This window comes from Tupaia chinensis, unplaced genomic scaffold (genome assembly GCF_000334495.1).
Source record: "Tupaia chinensis unplaced genomic scaffold, TupChi_1.0 Scaffold000119_2, whole genome shotgun sequence".
Classification (NCBI taxonomy): Eukaryota; Metazoa; Chordata; class Mammalia; order Scandentia; family Tupaiidae; genus Tupaia; species Tupaia belangeri.
This window is the reverse complement of record NW_006159586.1, coordinates 168,833-183,945: the sequence shown is the minus strand read 5'-3', so window position 1 is coordinate 183,945 and position 15,113 is coordinate 168,833. Positions and strand designations below refer to the sequence as shown.

Sequence of the window (15,113 nt, the reverse complement as noted above, 5' to 3'; positions counted from 1 at the left end):
GAGGGCGGGGGCGCGAGTGGCTGGGGGAGGGAGGGGTGACGGCTAGAGGGAGCGGGCGGCCAATCGCCGAAGCCCGCTGCGGGGCGCGGAGGGGAGGGGTCAGCCCCACGGGGCGCGTGGAGCCCGGCTTGGATCCCTGGCCGGCCACTCGCGAGCCGGAACGCGCGCGCGCGAGAGAGAGAGAGAGAGAGAGAGAAAGAGAGAGAGAGAGAGAGCAGCACCCCTGCACACAGACACAGGCAGTGTGCACACGGAACGTGCACACATGGAGAAAGACGTGCACTCAGACATGTGGAGGTGCGTTCCTTAGTGCAGAACCGGGCACGAGCACAGGAAGTGCACACGACCCAGAGGTCCCTGCACACCGCGCACAGGTCACACGGGGACGTGCGCATGGAGGCTGGCGCACGTGCAGAGACTGCAGCCACAAGTGAAGCTGGAAAGGAAGCCAGCAGCCGCAAACAGAACTCAGGCACTGTCACACAGACCTGCACACACCAAACGCCTCGTTAACGCAGGTCACGTGCCAAGAACTCATTCCCAAAGACACACAGAGAAGACACACAATGCAGACACAGGTAAGACATGCACACCCCCAGGTGCCTGCCTGAGGCACTGCTGTTGCTCCTGCAGAGCACAAAGCGCAGGATAAGCATTTGCTGAACTGAAAACCAGGAGTCATTCACTGAAGTATGTGCACACGGTCCGTACCGGAGACTGGCTGCTAGAAAACCCAGGGCCACGCTCACCCTGCTCTGACGCAGGCACAGCCAGCCATGTGCACAGACACACCCACTTTCACTGCTGCCAGGCCAATATGTGACATCAGGGCTCCAAGGCTCCTGCAGATTCACACTTGAGGCACAACTACTGTATCACATGTGGCCGGCGGCTGACCAGCCAGGTACAAGAGAGCTGCATACAAATAAGATACAAGAAGGAAGCCCAGAGCCCTGTCGTCAGCTGTCCGGCTACCACTGTGTTCACACACTCCCGCAGACCTGCTGTGAGGACTTCCAGGGCAACCCAAAGACAGGCCCACAGTCTACACCAAGGCCAGAAAATGCTGAGGGGATGGGACCAGCAGTTAGCGTAATGGCTATGTCATTGGACTCCCATGTAGTCGACCGCTGTTCGCGTCCTGGACAAGGTGGCTTAAAACTCAGGCCCGGCGTGAGCCCGTGCCCAAGATCCTGAGAGGAGAATGGAGGAGAAGGGATGGCCATCCCCCCCTGGGGGGTGATTTCTCACTTTCTGTCTCTCTGTCTCTGGCCAGCGCACGCACCCTATACCCAAAAAACTCTCCAAAAAAAGAAAAAGAAAATGCTGAGGGGATCCGTCCCCCAAGGCAGAAAGACAAGACCACATTTTCTACATTGGGAATTCTCTTCAAAACCCAGTGGTTCCTTCATTTAATTAGTCTGATGAAAATTAAGTGGTAAAATCACAGTGTGCAGAGTTGGAAGGAATCTGATCCAACCCCACCTGCCCCCCTCTTAGAGCGGAAGAAAAGGAGGACTGTTCATTTAACGCATGCCATGCTTGAATCAGGTGGGGGAGATGATGCAGGTCCACCTGAGACACCAACAGGCAATCACCGTGGAGCCTGCCAGGTAGAGTGGTAGGTCTAGGGTACAGGGAGAGGGCACCTGGGAGAGGCACCCAGCCCACCGGGGGAGGTGGATGGGGACAACAGTTGGGGTTGACTCCAGCAGTGACTTCTAAGACTTCAGAGTCTTGAATGAAGACTGGGAGAGGTGAGGAGGCAAAGGAGAAGAGAACAAAGGGAGAGCCACAGACCAGCTTTACGGAGGTAGTGCTGTGTTCTCAGCAATCTCGGGGCACCGCTTCCCCTCCCACAAGCACGTGGATCCCTCAGGCTCAGTCCCTCTGCCCCATCCGTCCCCCACAGAACTTAGGGATGAAGACAGCCACCTACAGTTCCCAAGCTTCAACCCAAACTATCATTTGAACCCACTTCTTCAACCCACCCATCTTTCCTATTTCATTATCTGTTAAGTAAACATAATGCCATCACTAAAGAAAAATATATATTTTTAAGGAATTAATTATTTAATTTTATTTACTATTATTATTTTTAAACTTGACCAGAGAGACACATACAGAGAGGGACAGTGAGAAAACAAGCCGTCAGGCCCAGGACTTGTACTGTAGTCGGTCATGTGGGAGTCCAATGCTTTAACCACCATACCTCCTGCCAGTCCTGAAAAGAAAAGACTTTAACACCTAACTACTAGATTTTTCCTGTTCTTTTTTAAAAATTATTTTATTTAACTTTATTTATTTTAATTTAACCAGAGAAAGACAGAGTGAGCAAGAGAGAGAGGGAAAGTGAGAAAGCAAGCTGCCAGGTCTGGGACTCAAACCACTGTTGGCCATGTGGGAGCCCAGCACCCTTAACCACCATGCCACCTGCTGGCCCCAATTTTTCCTGTTCAATTTCAGTCTTTGCCAATACGCATAGGTATCAGAGTTGTCATCATAACCTCTAAATTTTTTTAATGCTGCTGTTTAAACTTAACATTGTGTTGGAAACATTTTTCCATAATTTAATGTGGGCTTTGTGATTATCATTTTAAATATTTTCATATTTATTCCCACAAGTGACCATGTTGTGAAATTATTAATCATATTTTATTCTAAGGCACTAAATTTGCTCCTAGGTTTTCATTATTACAGATTATACAATCAGCTTCTTCATACATATAGCTTCTCCCTTTGGTTGAACTAAAAGCTCAAAACAGACTCCTAAACTGACCATTCCTCAGATGACAAGTATAGAAAATATTATTGCTCCTGCCACATACTACTTTATAAAAGGATTAAATCCATTGTCAGTGCCGTTGACAATATATAATATGCCAATTCCTCTGCAAACATGCTAGCTTGGAGTGGATTTTTATTTTAATCTTATGCAATCTGACCTTGACAGAAGAGTGGTTAGAATACAAACTTGGAGATCAGATTGCCTTGTTTCACATTCTGGCTCTAAATACTACCTCGGGCAAGTTATTTATCTTCTCTCAGCCTTGGTTTCAAGGTCTGTGAAATGGGCATGGTGATAGCAACCTTCCTCAGAGCTCTAAGGGGAGGACCAGATGAGTTAGTATTGTGGGGTATACAGAATAGTACCCAGCTGCTTACCTGTTCATCTCCCCTTGCCCACCACCTTTTTCCCTCCTGTCGCCATTTACGATGTCCTAGTTAACTCATTTATTGTAAATTATACCATAACCCAGAACATCTACCAGACCAAAGACCAAAGCCATCAGCAAAGAACAGGTAGAGTGTGCCTGGTAATTGCAACTTTCATACTCACACATCAGAGAAACTTGACAGATGCCCATGCTCACAATATACCAACATCTACACACAGGCACACGTCCCAGGGAAGAAGAAATTACTATAGATTAGGAGGAAGAGTTTCATTTTTAACAAAATCTTGGGCAAGCAGAATATATTCCTCAACTTTAACATCCCTGGCTGCCTAATAGAGGTAATAATAGCTCCTGCCAGACCTGCATCGTAGGTTTCCCATGAGGATCAAATAAGAACATAGTTATGCAGTGTGTAAATGATACAGAGAATTCTAGAAGCCTCAATACACTGGAATCTCCACAAAAGAAATAGTTACCGTCTTCCTATCTCTTGTTTTATGGATGAGGAAACTGAGACTCAGAAACAGGATTATGAGCAAGGTCACAGCTGTCCTTGGCCAAGTTAGAACTAGAATCCTGGGGCCAGCAGGTGGCGTGGTGGTTGAGGTGTTGGACTCCCACATTGCAGACCGCAGTTCAATTCCTGAACCTGGCAGTTTTACAATCACGCCAGGCTTGTGGCATGTATGCCCAGAATCCAGAGAGGAAATGGAGAAGGGATTGCAGTGCAGCCATTCCCCCCGAGAGGTGATTGCTCACTTTCCCTCTCACTGTCTCTCTCCAGTGAGTACACACACCTTATGACAAAACCCTCTCCCCCCAAAAAAAAAAAACTGGAACCTCTATTTCCTAGCACACAGCCTAGTGCTACTCCTATTTCCTATTTCTTTTCCATTAGGCTGAGATGAGTATTTATTACTCCTCTTCCCATGAGTTAAAGTCCAAAGAAGTACAATAAAGCAGATTTCTGCGATTAGAAAGACTTGTAGAGATATTCTATTCATTGGAGGGGTTTTTTTAAGAATTATTTTATTTAACTTTATTTATTATTATCATCATCATTATTTTCCAGTTTGATCAGAGAGAGACAGAGAGAGAGAGAGAGAGGAAGTGAGAAAGCAAGCCACTAGGTTTGAGACTTGAACTGTGGTCGGCTATGTGGGAGTCCAGCGCCTTTAGCCACCACGCCACTTGCCAGCCCCGATTGGAGGGTTTTTCTTTGTATGCTCTTCCCATCCCTTGCCATGTTTACATACTTAGCATGTTAGACTCAAAAAGCATAAAATGTGAGGGGGGCCAGCAGGTGGTGTGGTGGTTAAGGGCGCTGGACTCCCACATGGCCAACCATGGTTTGAGTCCCAGATCTGGTAGCTTGTTTTCTCACATTCTCTCTCTCTCTCTCTCTCTCTCTCTTGCTCTCATCCTCGCTCTCTCTCTGTTCCTCTCTGGCCAAATTAAAAGAAATAAATAGATAAGTAAAGCTAAATAAAATAATAATTTTTAAAGAAAAAGTATAAAATGTGAGAAGCAGAGGTTGAGCTATAATTCCTGATCCAAAATGAGAAACATGGTCCTACAAGGTGGAGCTAGCTCTGTCATCTGGATCCCGGACCTGCACTTCGATTCCTCACTCTCTTGACTGCACAGTGACCCACCTGCAGCAAGGTTTCTATAGGGCATCATGTTTCTGGGGCCCAGAAGCATCTGTTTTGAGAATAACTCTTAAGAGCCCAACCTCAGATTTAGGGTATGACCACCATTACCTTTTTTTAAAAAAGATTTATTTTTAATTTTATTTGTTATCATATTATCATTGTTATTCCTTTTTTGGTTCTTCCTTTTTTTAATAATGATAGTAAACAAGATATTTATTTTTCATACTCATTTGGGGGAAAGGAGAAGTCAGTTTGCCCTACCCAGTGAAGGTCTTTCTCAAAAGATTCTCCATTAATTCCATAGAATCTGATAGGTTGTTTGATCTCAGGTAATGTTGTATTCTTCATAAAATGAACTTCCTTTGAAGAGTGGTCAAAGGGTGAGCCTTTGTGAGCAGCTTCGTTGGTGCACAGCCAGACTCCCTCTCTGGGTGAAGCTTTTTCCACACTGATCACATCTGTAGGGCTTCTCGCCGCTGTGAACTCTTCTGTGAACAGCAAGGTTACTTTGGTTCCTGAAGCTCCTCTGACAAATAGCCCACTCGTAGGGTTTCTGTCCAGTGTGGAGTCTCATGGACAGCCAGACTACCTTGTTGACTAAAGCTTTTCCCACACTCCATGCACTGATACGGCTTCTCTCCTGTGTGTATTCACTGATGTGTCACAAGATTGCCTTTGGCCCTGAAGCTTTTTCCACAGTGGGTGCATCCACAAGGCTTTTGACCAGTATGGATTCTTCCGTATAATGTTAGACTACCTTTTTGCCAGAAAGATTTTCCACATTCTTGGCATTCATAGACCTTCTGTTTCACTCCAGGTGAATCTTCCTGTAGTGTGTTAAAATCTGGGGATTTTTGTTCCAGCTTCTCTCTTCTGAAAGAATTCTGGAAATCCCAGCTTGAGGATCCTGTGGCCTCAGAGTGATCATATTGTGGTGGGCGTCTGTCATCACATTCACTGAAAAATGCTACATTCTGGGCGTATCTTCCATGACAGTCCAGCAGGGTAACTGTTGGAAATCCAAACATGTCCACTCCTGCTTTACATCCTTAGTCACCACCCCTTCATGTGATTCTTCCATGGGCTGTTCCTGAGCACCGGTGGCCTCAACTACCCTGGCCAGGGTGGGGCCTGCCTACGCACAGCCCGGCCACAGCAGGTCCAGGGGCCCAGTTGCTCACGCAGACCTTTCCCCCACCTCAGGCCCAAGCCCAGGCCCACCCTGGTCCTGCAGCTTGGCGTCCCACTCTCCAGTCCACTGGGCCACTCTGTGCGGGCCGCCAGCCTCTCCCCTCCCGGCGATCCCCATCAGGGTCCAGAGAGGCCAGGGTCACAGGAGGACGACAGTCGCATGCAGCGCCCCCCGGCCGGCCAGTCTTACTGGGGCGCACTGGCCGGCAGGCTGCTTAAATCACCGGAGTGGTGGGCCTATTTTCCAATTTGATCAGAGAGAGACAGACAGACAGAAGGGGAGAGTGAGAAAGCAAGCCACCAGGTCTGGGACTTCAACCATGGTCACCTGCTGGCCCCGACTACCGTTACCCTTTAACCACCAAATGAAAACAAATTCACCTCATTAGTCATGCAGACATCAAAAATGCCCCAAGAATTCCTGCTCTCCTCCATGTTGTGTTGGCATCAAGTAGACACAGCTTTCAAAATCTTCACAAAACAGCTGTGCTTCAGTCAATGAACCCACTGTGACTGGTGTCACAACAGCCCTGTGCTAAACGTGGCGAGGATAGTAGCTGCAACCTGCTGTGGAGACGGGCACAGCCCCAGCACCTACGGTCCCCTGGGGAGTCAGGACATGAACACGAGAAAGTAAGAGGCGATCAAGATGGGCTGCCATGGGGCCAGGCAGTGGCACAGCAGCAACATACCTCCACCTACGCAGGAAAGGTCCTGAGTATGCCAGGCCCAGGGCTGGTTGACACCTGGGGTAAATCATGGTGTGAAGATGCTGTTGGGGGTCTGTGTGTGTGTGTGTGTGTGTGTGTGTGTGTGTGATAGAAAAAATAAAAGAGAGAGCGCGAGAGGCTGTACATCTCCACAGATGATGGTGAGTCAAACAGAAGTCAAGGTGAGTTGAATACTCAAAAATTCCTTCCAGAGGACCAGGGAAGGTGAGGACCATGGACATAGGACCATGGACATGGGTCCATGTTAAATAGACTGAGAATGCATGGGAGGTAGTGAATGAGGAGGCAGAACATGAACAAAGGCCCAGAAGTAAATGTAGAAGAAAGAGGAGCTAGAGAGAGGAAATTGAGAGAAGGAGGAGAGAAAAGAGGGAGAGGGAAGGGGGTGGGGGGCAGCAGCAACTGGGGGGAGGTTGTCAGCATCCTTGTGCTACTGAGGACCCGAGACGTGGAGTGCATAGGAGCAGTGGGACTGCACCATCTACTCATGAGCTCAAGACGCAGTCACTGAGCAGAGCACTGTGAGCCAGGAAGCGTCAGGGGTTCAAGTTAATGAAGCCAAATCAGCCCTTAAACAAGGGTAGGCCAACAGGAAATGAGCAGGTTTTCAGGGTCCACCATGTAGTAGGGGAAGCATCGTAGCTCCTGCCCGGATCACATGCTGAAGATCCCAGACTCCCAAGCAGAGAAATGATTCTGGGATTAAGTTCTAGGAAAAGAGATGGAAATAGGATTGTGGTGGGAGGGCCTTTTTTGAAGATGAAGTTCATTTAGAGGATGCTAGGGATTGGTAAATAAAGAGGAAGGATCAAGGATGTATCCTGCCTGTCCTATACAAACACCATTATTTTTGAGATAATGAAATATTTAATGAGGAGAAATTTCTAGAGAAGAAATGGTACAGTAAGAGCATCAAGTTAACGAAACACTAGCTCTGGGCAATGACTGTCAATGGCTGCTATTATCACCAACGGAGAGACTGCAGGACAGATGGACTTGTCCCCTGGTGAAGCATACCAATACGGAGGAGGTAGTCTTTCTAGAACATGAAACCGGAACCAGATCAAACCTCTAGATCTACTTATCAACTGCTAAGAAGCACAGGAAATGGGAAAATGCATTATAAGATTCTACTGGAATGCAATCAGCAAGGTCCAGATTATAGAAATTCCACAGGACAACCCATCATTTCTTCACAAACTACATTATGAGGTGAAAAAAGGAGGCAAAACCTACATGGCCTACAGGGTCTATCAATCAAACGCAGTGGTCAGACTTGTATGAAATGTACTTAGAACAAATAAACTATACAAGTAATTGGGGGCACACACGCACTGACCTGATATTAGTGATATTATAAAATGGTTGGGGTTTTTGTTAGAAGAACACACAAAGAGCCCCTGTGTTTACAGATGCTTTACAGATGATATTAAATGATGTCTAGAAGGTTCTCACCAATGTAAAGGGAAGGGGTAAGTAAGGGTAGAGAGGAAACTCGATTGGCATTGGGTTAATAATTGTGGGAAAATGGACAAAGGATACATGAAGGTTCATTATATTATTCTTTCTACTTTTGTTTAAATTTGAAATTTTTCAAAAATAGAAGTAAAAAGACAAAACAAAACAAAACAAGACAGCTAGCATGTACCCTTGCATTCTGTAAGTACAAGAAAGATATTTTCTCCAGGTGAGCAACTTGGAAAACAGTGCTTCTCCTCACATTGGACCCAGCCCTAGGCCAGGACCCAGGCCGCATTTCAGTTCCCACTCATCCCCGGGGACACTCTCTGCTCTGCTGCATAAAGTCCTCAGGAGCTCAGATGGCTCCAGCTCACCACCCACAGTTGCAGAGACAGCTTGTCCACTCCATATTCTGGGTGTGAGAGAAAAATACTCTTTGTTTTCACTACTGTGACTTCAGCCCCTATGTTCACAGCAAACCCAATCCTAACTGAAGGTTCAGGTTGGGCATTCCTAACCCAAAACTCCAAAATCCAAAGTGCTCCAAAATTTGAAACTTATACGATGTCACAAGTGAAAAATGTACACCTGACCTTATATGACAGGTCACAGGAAAACTCTGCGGTATAAAGATACTGTGTAAAATACCTGTAAGACATAGGTGAGACATAAACGGACTGCGTGTTTACACTTGGGTCCCATCCACAAGATACCTCGTAATTATATGCAAATATTCCAAATCCAAAAACATCCAAAATCTGAAAACATGTGGCCCCAAGCATCTGGATAAGGATTATCCAACCTGTCAAAATTGTACCCTAAAAGAAGCCCTGAAACTATGGAGGGAGGTTCAGGAAAAGGCCAGTCTAGTCAAATTGATTAGTTAGCTATTGCTACAAAAATATTGTATCGTAAATAATTACAAAATCCCCGTGTCACTCAACAAGCATTTATTCTCACAGATCTGTGGGCTGGCCAGCTCTGCTTCTGCTCGGAGGAAGCAGTGGCTGTCGCTGCTCCTGGCAGATCTGTGCATTGCCGGAGTGACTCTGCTTCACCTATCTCTCCTTCTTTCAGTCAGCCAAGACAAGTCTTCCCTGGCAGTGGCAAGTGGACACCTGCTGCACCTCCTAAAGCAGGCCTGGTTACAGTGTATATGGAGACCCAGGGTGAGGTAAGGAAACGGTTGTATTTTATGCAATATAGGAAAGAATGTGTGTGCACGTGTATGTGTGTGCATACACCTGCTGAAGAAATCAGAAGATTATCTGGCAGGCAGTGGGGAGCCTTGGCGTTTTCTGAGCACTGGAGCACGGTGACCAATACGAGTAATCTATTATCAAATTGCAAGCAAATGTGGGTGGGAAATCAGGTAGGTGGGGTTGCAAGTCAGGCTTAGGAGTAGCATGTTGATCCTGAGAGCATGAGTGTAAAGGAGGAACCAAGAACACACCTGCCATTTTTAGCCAGGGAGAAGAATGTTCTATAGGCTCTCCTTTGTTTATGATGACCTAAAAGTCCAAAGATGGTCCCTAATCCAATTGTTCCAAAGTGACACCATTCAAAGGAATCCTTGAAAAGGCAAGTTTTCCTCTCAATCCCTTTCTAAATATCTGATTCTAAACTTCTAACTTTTCCACATGTCCTCAGCCTTTGCCCTTCCTAGACAGGAGGCAGTTACATATATTCACAAATCACCTGACATATAGGGATTGCCATAGCAAACAGCCACAGAGCAAGGAAGACTGCAGTGGTGTCACAGAGTGCCCCCATGATCTGTCCTCCCTTCCTCCTTGATAATACAACCTCTGACTTTTTTTTTTTGGAGAGGTTTTCGCTATAGGGCGCGTGCGCTCGCCATACAGACAGAGAGAGACATAGAGACAGAAAGCAAGAAATCACCCCCTGGGGGGATGGTCACACTGCAATCCCTTCTCTTCCATTCTCCTTTCGGGATCTTGGGCACGCACACACACGCGCCCGGCGTGAGTTCTAAGTCACCGGGTCCAGGACGCGAACTGCGGTCAACTACGTGGGAGTCCAGCGACATAGCCATTACGCTAACTGCTGGTTCCCAACCTCTGACTTTTGACCACCTGGAATGAAGACTACATTTCCCAGAGTCCTTTGCAGTCAAGAGTAGCCATGTACCTAAGTTCTGACCAGTAGGTTATAAGCAGAAGTTCATGTGTGACATGTAACATTCTCTACAGTGAGGAGGTGAACCTTCCTTCTCCTTTTTATCATTTGTGCTCACTGGAAGATGGGTGTAAGGGCTGGAGCTGGAGCAGCCATACAGAACCATAATGTAGAAAGTACTTACTATAGATGGTAAAAAGGCAAGTTTGAAAGCGCCTGGATTCCATAAATTTCATGAAGCCACTTCACTAGACACCAGACAACGTCCCTATGACTTCTTTACAACAGGAAAAAGGTTAAATTTGTCTCATTGAAATCATTATCATTTTACAGCTTTCTCCTACTTGCAACCAGGTGTAAAATTGCCACATGATCACTGATTTCCTGCCCATGTGGGCACTAGACAGAGGTGATGTGTTTTGGCTGTGATGCAAAACTTTGTTCAGGGTTCTGGTTTTGACAGGACGCCACTTTAATGCAGCTAAAGAACAGCACCAGGAAGGGGAAAGCAGAGGGAAAGAAGCTCAGGCAGCTGCCCCTGGGAGTGGTACACGGAGGAGAAACCCTACAGGCAATGCAGACGTTCCAACCTTACCTGAGCGCCTCGGTTCTCTCATTTTGCCTCAGCGCTCCCTCCATGTTGGATGGGGCTGGGTGAGGGGTGGACACATAGCGGTTACAGGGCATCCCTGCCGCACAGCCTACCATAGGGAGAACTTGTTTATAAGGCAGGTCCCAGGCCCCAGTCCCTGAGATCCTGGCACCACATCTCCGAGCATTTCATGCAGATAATTAACACAGCGGTGAGCGCGAGGGCTGCCTGGTGTCTGCTCTGCACCCAGCAGGCATCAGGAGCTGTTCAACGCCCATGTAATGGCAGTGGGGAGCCAGGATGTGTTCTTGAGCAAGGGAGTGACCTGAAGAACACTTCTACTTCTCCTGGCTCTGCAGCCCTGAAGCCTGCTGAGGGAGAACAAAAGACATTTCTAATTCAAGGAGAACTGAGGATTTGGGTTTTTAAAAAAACAGGCATTTTGATCCTGTTGTGGCTCAACCTACTTTCCAACTTTGCAGCTGGTGTCTGCTCGGCCCGCAATGAACTTGTCTGTTCGTATTAGGTGAGTCATCCTTTTGGAGATGGGCCCCAAGGTGTCCAAAGACGTGAAGTGAGACCCGTGGCAGGAACACCTATTCGTGTCAGCGCGGCCCCACGCCTTCCCGCGTGCGGCTCGCCACACCTGCTGCAGTAGGCCTGGAGGCTCTGTGGGCCTCCTCTCATGAGCAAAGAAAGTGAAGCTCTGAGAGGTGAGGATACTGAGCCCCAGTCCAGGACACAAGGCTCAGTAGTCACGCACCAGGTGTGCGTCCTAGCTCAGGTCATTGCACAGGCCGCTCTCTGCCCTGGTCCCCAGAGGCAAGGCTGGCCGCACACCTGGTTAGAGGGGTGGCCTCACTTTACAGTGGAGCATGAGGGCCCAGGATTTCCGCACCATCCTCTCAACTCTCTCCCTGTATCAGGCACGGAGTCTTAAATGCCACCATCCCTGGTTCCTTTGGGTTAAAGCATTGTTCTGTTTTAAAATATGTCATCAGGTTGAGGAAGGGAGGAGAAAGCAGTGAGAGTTGGTGACGCCCGAGGCCCCTTTTTATCTGTCCAGGTCTAGAAGCTGAGCCTTCCCACAGCTCAGGGAGAGCCAGCCGGGCCCTCCTTAGCATAGCCACAAGTCGGCTGAATTCACACCCAGAGCCCCGTCTCCTCTCCACTTTCTGGGTCCCCTGCAATGCGGTGAAATCTGACACTGCACTTCTGGAGGGTCTGAGGCATGTGGGCAGTCCCGGTGCCTTGGGTCCAATGCCTCGCCTGTAAAGAGAGCATTTCGCATTTGGGCCAGGCAGAGGCCACTGCTGATTGCTAAGGCTGGTCTAGGAACCAACCAAGGGAAGTAGAGGGAAAGGCTTCATGCTGAACCTCAGCCTCTGTGGGACAGTGGGGGTGGGAGGGGGTCAGAGCCCAGCCAGGCCTCCTGGGGATGTCACCTGCAAGGTAGATCTGGGCCAGGCTTCATCCCACAATGTGCTTAGGTTACATCATTAGGGAAGAATTGTCGGCTGATTACCAATAATAACTGCTCCAAAGCGGAGCCAGATGGGAGTGTTTGAATTTAATGAATAGGGAAATGAGCGGCTGTCCACTGAGAGTGGCTTCGTAGAGGGCCTTGGCTCAGGGACTGTCAGAGCCAGGAGAGACTGATCCAAAGTCCATTCCATTCTCTAGCTCAGGAAGATAATCCTCATAGGAGCCTCCCCCACAAATGGTCTCCCAGCCACTTGTGAGACTACGTCTGCTAGCAAGGGGCTCCCTACTTCCTCTGACTGTTTTTCTGGGTCCCTTTTGTACATCTACGGATTTGGGGGTTCCTCCTGACATGCCCTAGAGTCTCTGGCTGCTCCAACACCCTGACAATTGAATTCTTAAATCCAGAGGACTTTGTCGTCACAGCAGTAATGGCTAAAGAGAAAGTATCTGAGGTCTTGTCAGAGACTGAAAGGACATAATCATACCAGGTGCTTCCAACAAGGCTTCACGGGCGAGTCCTCAGTCCCCACACAGGCCAGAGCGCCAAATGATCACGAGACACCTGGGGGTTACCTGACACGTGAGCACAGGGGACAAGCAGGCCCATCCCGGCAGCCCGAGCCCCAGGTTTGGAGAGCAGCAGAGGTGGGGGCTGTCATGCGGCTGACAGCACAGCACTTGTTCTGTTGGGGTTTTATTTGGAAGCCTGCACAGGCCAATCCCCTAGCACAGCAATTACGCACTGCTCAAAGGGGGCCAGAGCCTATAAGGCGACCATGGTTCAAATCCCAGCTCTGGGGATTTGAAAGACACTCTAGGTACACGTGTGTGTGCCTGGGATCCTGACAGGACAGAGAAGTGGAGGAGAAAGGGTCATGGTATGCTGGGTCACGTGGTGATTTACACGAACTGCTTGAGAAACCTCCATGCTGTTTTCCTGAGCTTTGCTCTTAAATCCAGGTAAAATATTGGGCCAACAGGTGGCATGGTGGCTAAGGGTGCCCCACTGAGGGGTACTTTCCCTCTCTCTCTGTCTCTAAAACTCCACTTCCTATGATCTTACTCCCCAAGTGGCTCACATATCTCATTTCCTGCCTGCCTCTGAAGGGGTTTGAATTTACTGTGGCGCTTTGGTTCATCCCTCCAACAGGAAGTCCTCCCAGATTCCCACTGCTCATGCCTGTGACCCTTGCTGGCCCTGAGCTCACCTTGCCCTTATGCCCCAGCATGAGGCTAAGCCAGCCATGGGTTTTTATTTGCAAATGATCTTAACTTCTCTTCACCCACTCTGCTTCCTCAAGGCCCATGCTGTGTCCACATTTCTTTTGTTTCTCTACAATTCCTGATGGAGGGTGCGACATCTCCTCCACCTGGGCAGATCTGAGCCATACTTTCTTGTTTTGTTTTATCCTATTGGTAATAGTCAACCGTGTGTAACATAAAATGTACTGTTTGTTTGTTTATTTATTTATTTATTTATTTATTTATTTATTTATTTATTTTTGCCATAGAGCATATGCATTTGCCAGAGAGAGATAGACAGAAGAGAGGGAAAGTAAGAAATCACCTCCTAGGAGGATGACCATGCCTCAATCCCTTCTCCTCTCGGGATTTTGGGCATGCTCGCACATGCGCTCGGCATGATTTTCAAACTGCCAGGTCCAGGACTTGAACTGGAGCTGTACATGTGAGAGTACAGCACATTAACCTCCCTGCCACCTGCTGGCCCCTAAAATGTACCATTTTAAGTGTACATTACCTTAAGTATATGCACATTCATATTCGGTCCATTGACAACAGGTTAACCATACCACTATTTCCAGAACTTTTCATCACCTCAAACGGAAAGCCTGTAACCATTAGTCACCTCATCCTGCCCTACCTCACCTCCACCAATGCATCTGCTTTCTAGCTCTATGAACTTGCCTATTCTATGGACCTCATATAAGTGGAATCAAAATATTTATCCTTTTGTATCTGGCTTACTTCACGTTGTATAATATCTTCAAGATTTATCCATGTTGCGGCACGTGTCAAAATCGCATTCCTTTTTACAGCTGAATAATATTCCATTGTTTGCTTACACCACACTTGGTCCCTTCATCTGTTGAGGAACACCTTTTGCTCTCATCAGCAATGCTGCAGTGGGCATGGTATGCAAATGTCTGTTTGAGTTCCTTTATCCAATTCTCCTGGATACTGTTCTTGGAAAGGCACTGCTGGGTCATGTGGTGATTTCCATTGAACTGTTTGAGAAACCTTCGTGCTCTTTTCCTAAGCCTTGCTCTTAAAATCCAGGTAAAATATCACCTCGGTTGTGAAGCTCTCAGTCTCTACCTATCTCTGCACCTCCCAAGTCCACATCAAACTAGCCCTCCCCTCGGTGCCATGGCACCCTGTACATACACCAAACATAACCCTGTCACGTTGGCTGCTGGTCATCTATTTTCAATGCCTTCACTCCGAGTGCCCTGGGCAAGCACAGTCTTCTCCAGTCTCACATCCCTGAGCCTAGTGGGGGCCTTGCCTCTGGCGGGCTCCAAAAAAGATGAAACGAATCCCACGTGTTGATCAACTAGGTGGTCAGTTACTTATTCCTTCACTGAGCCGTCTGCCTGACTGACTGGCTGAACAAATGCAGCATCTCCCCCTTGCAGATCACATCGTCGTCTTCTCTGAA

At 47.8% G+C, this 15,113-nt stretch overlaps 1 pseudogene; it reads right to left on the bottom strand.

Annotated features, from left to right (window-relative positions):
• Positions 1-5,183: 5,183 nt before the first annotated feature.
• On the bottom strand, positions 5,184-5,869 carry LOC106734463 (zinc finger protein 32 pseudogene; annotated as a pseudogene).
• Between the last annotated feature and the right edge of the window lie 9,244 nt (positions 5,870-15,113).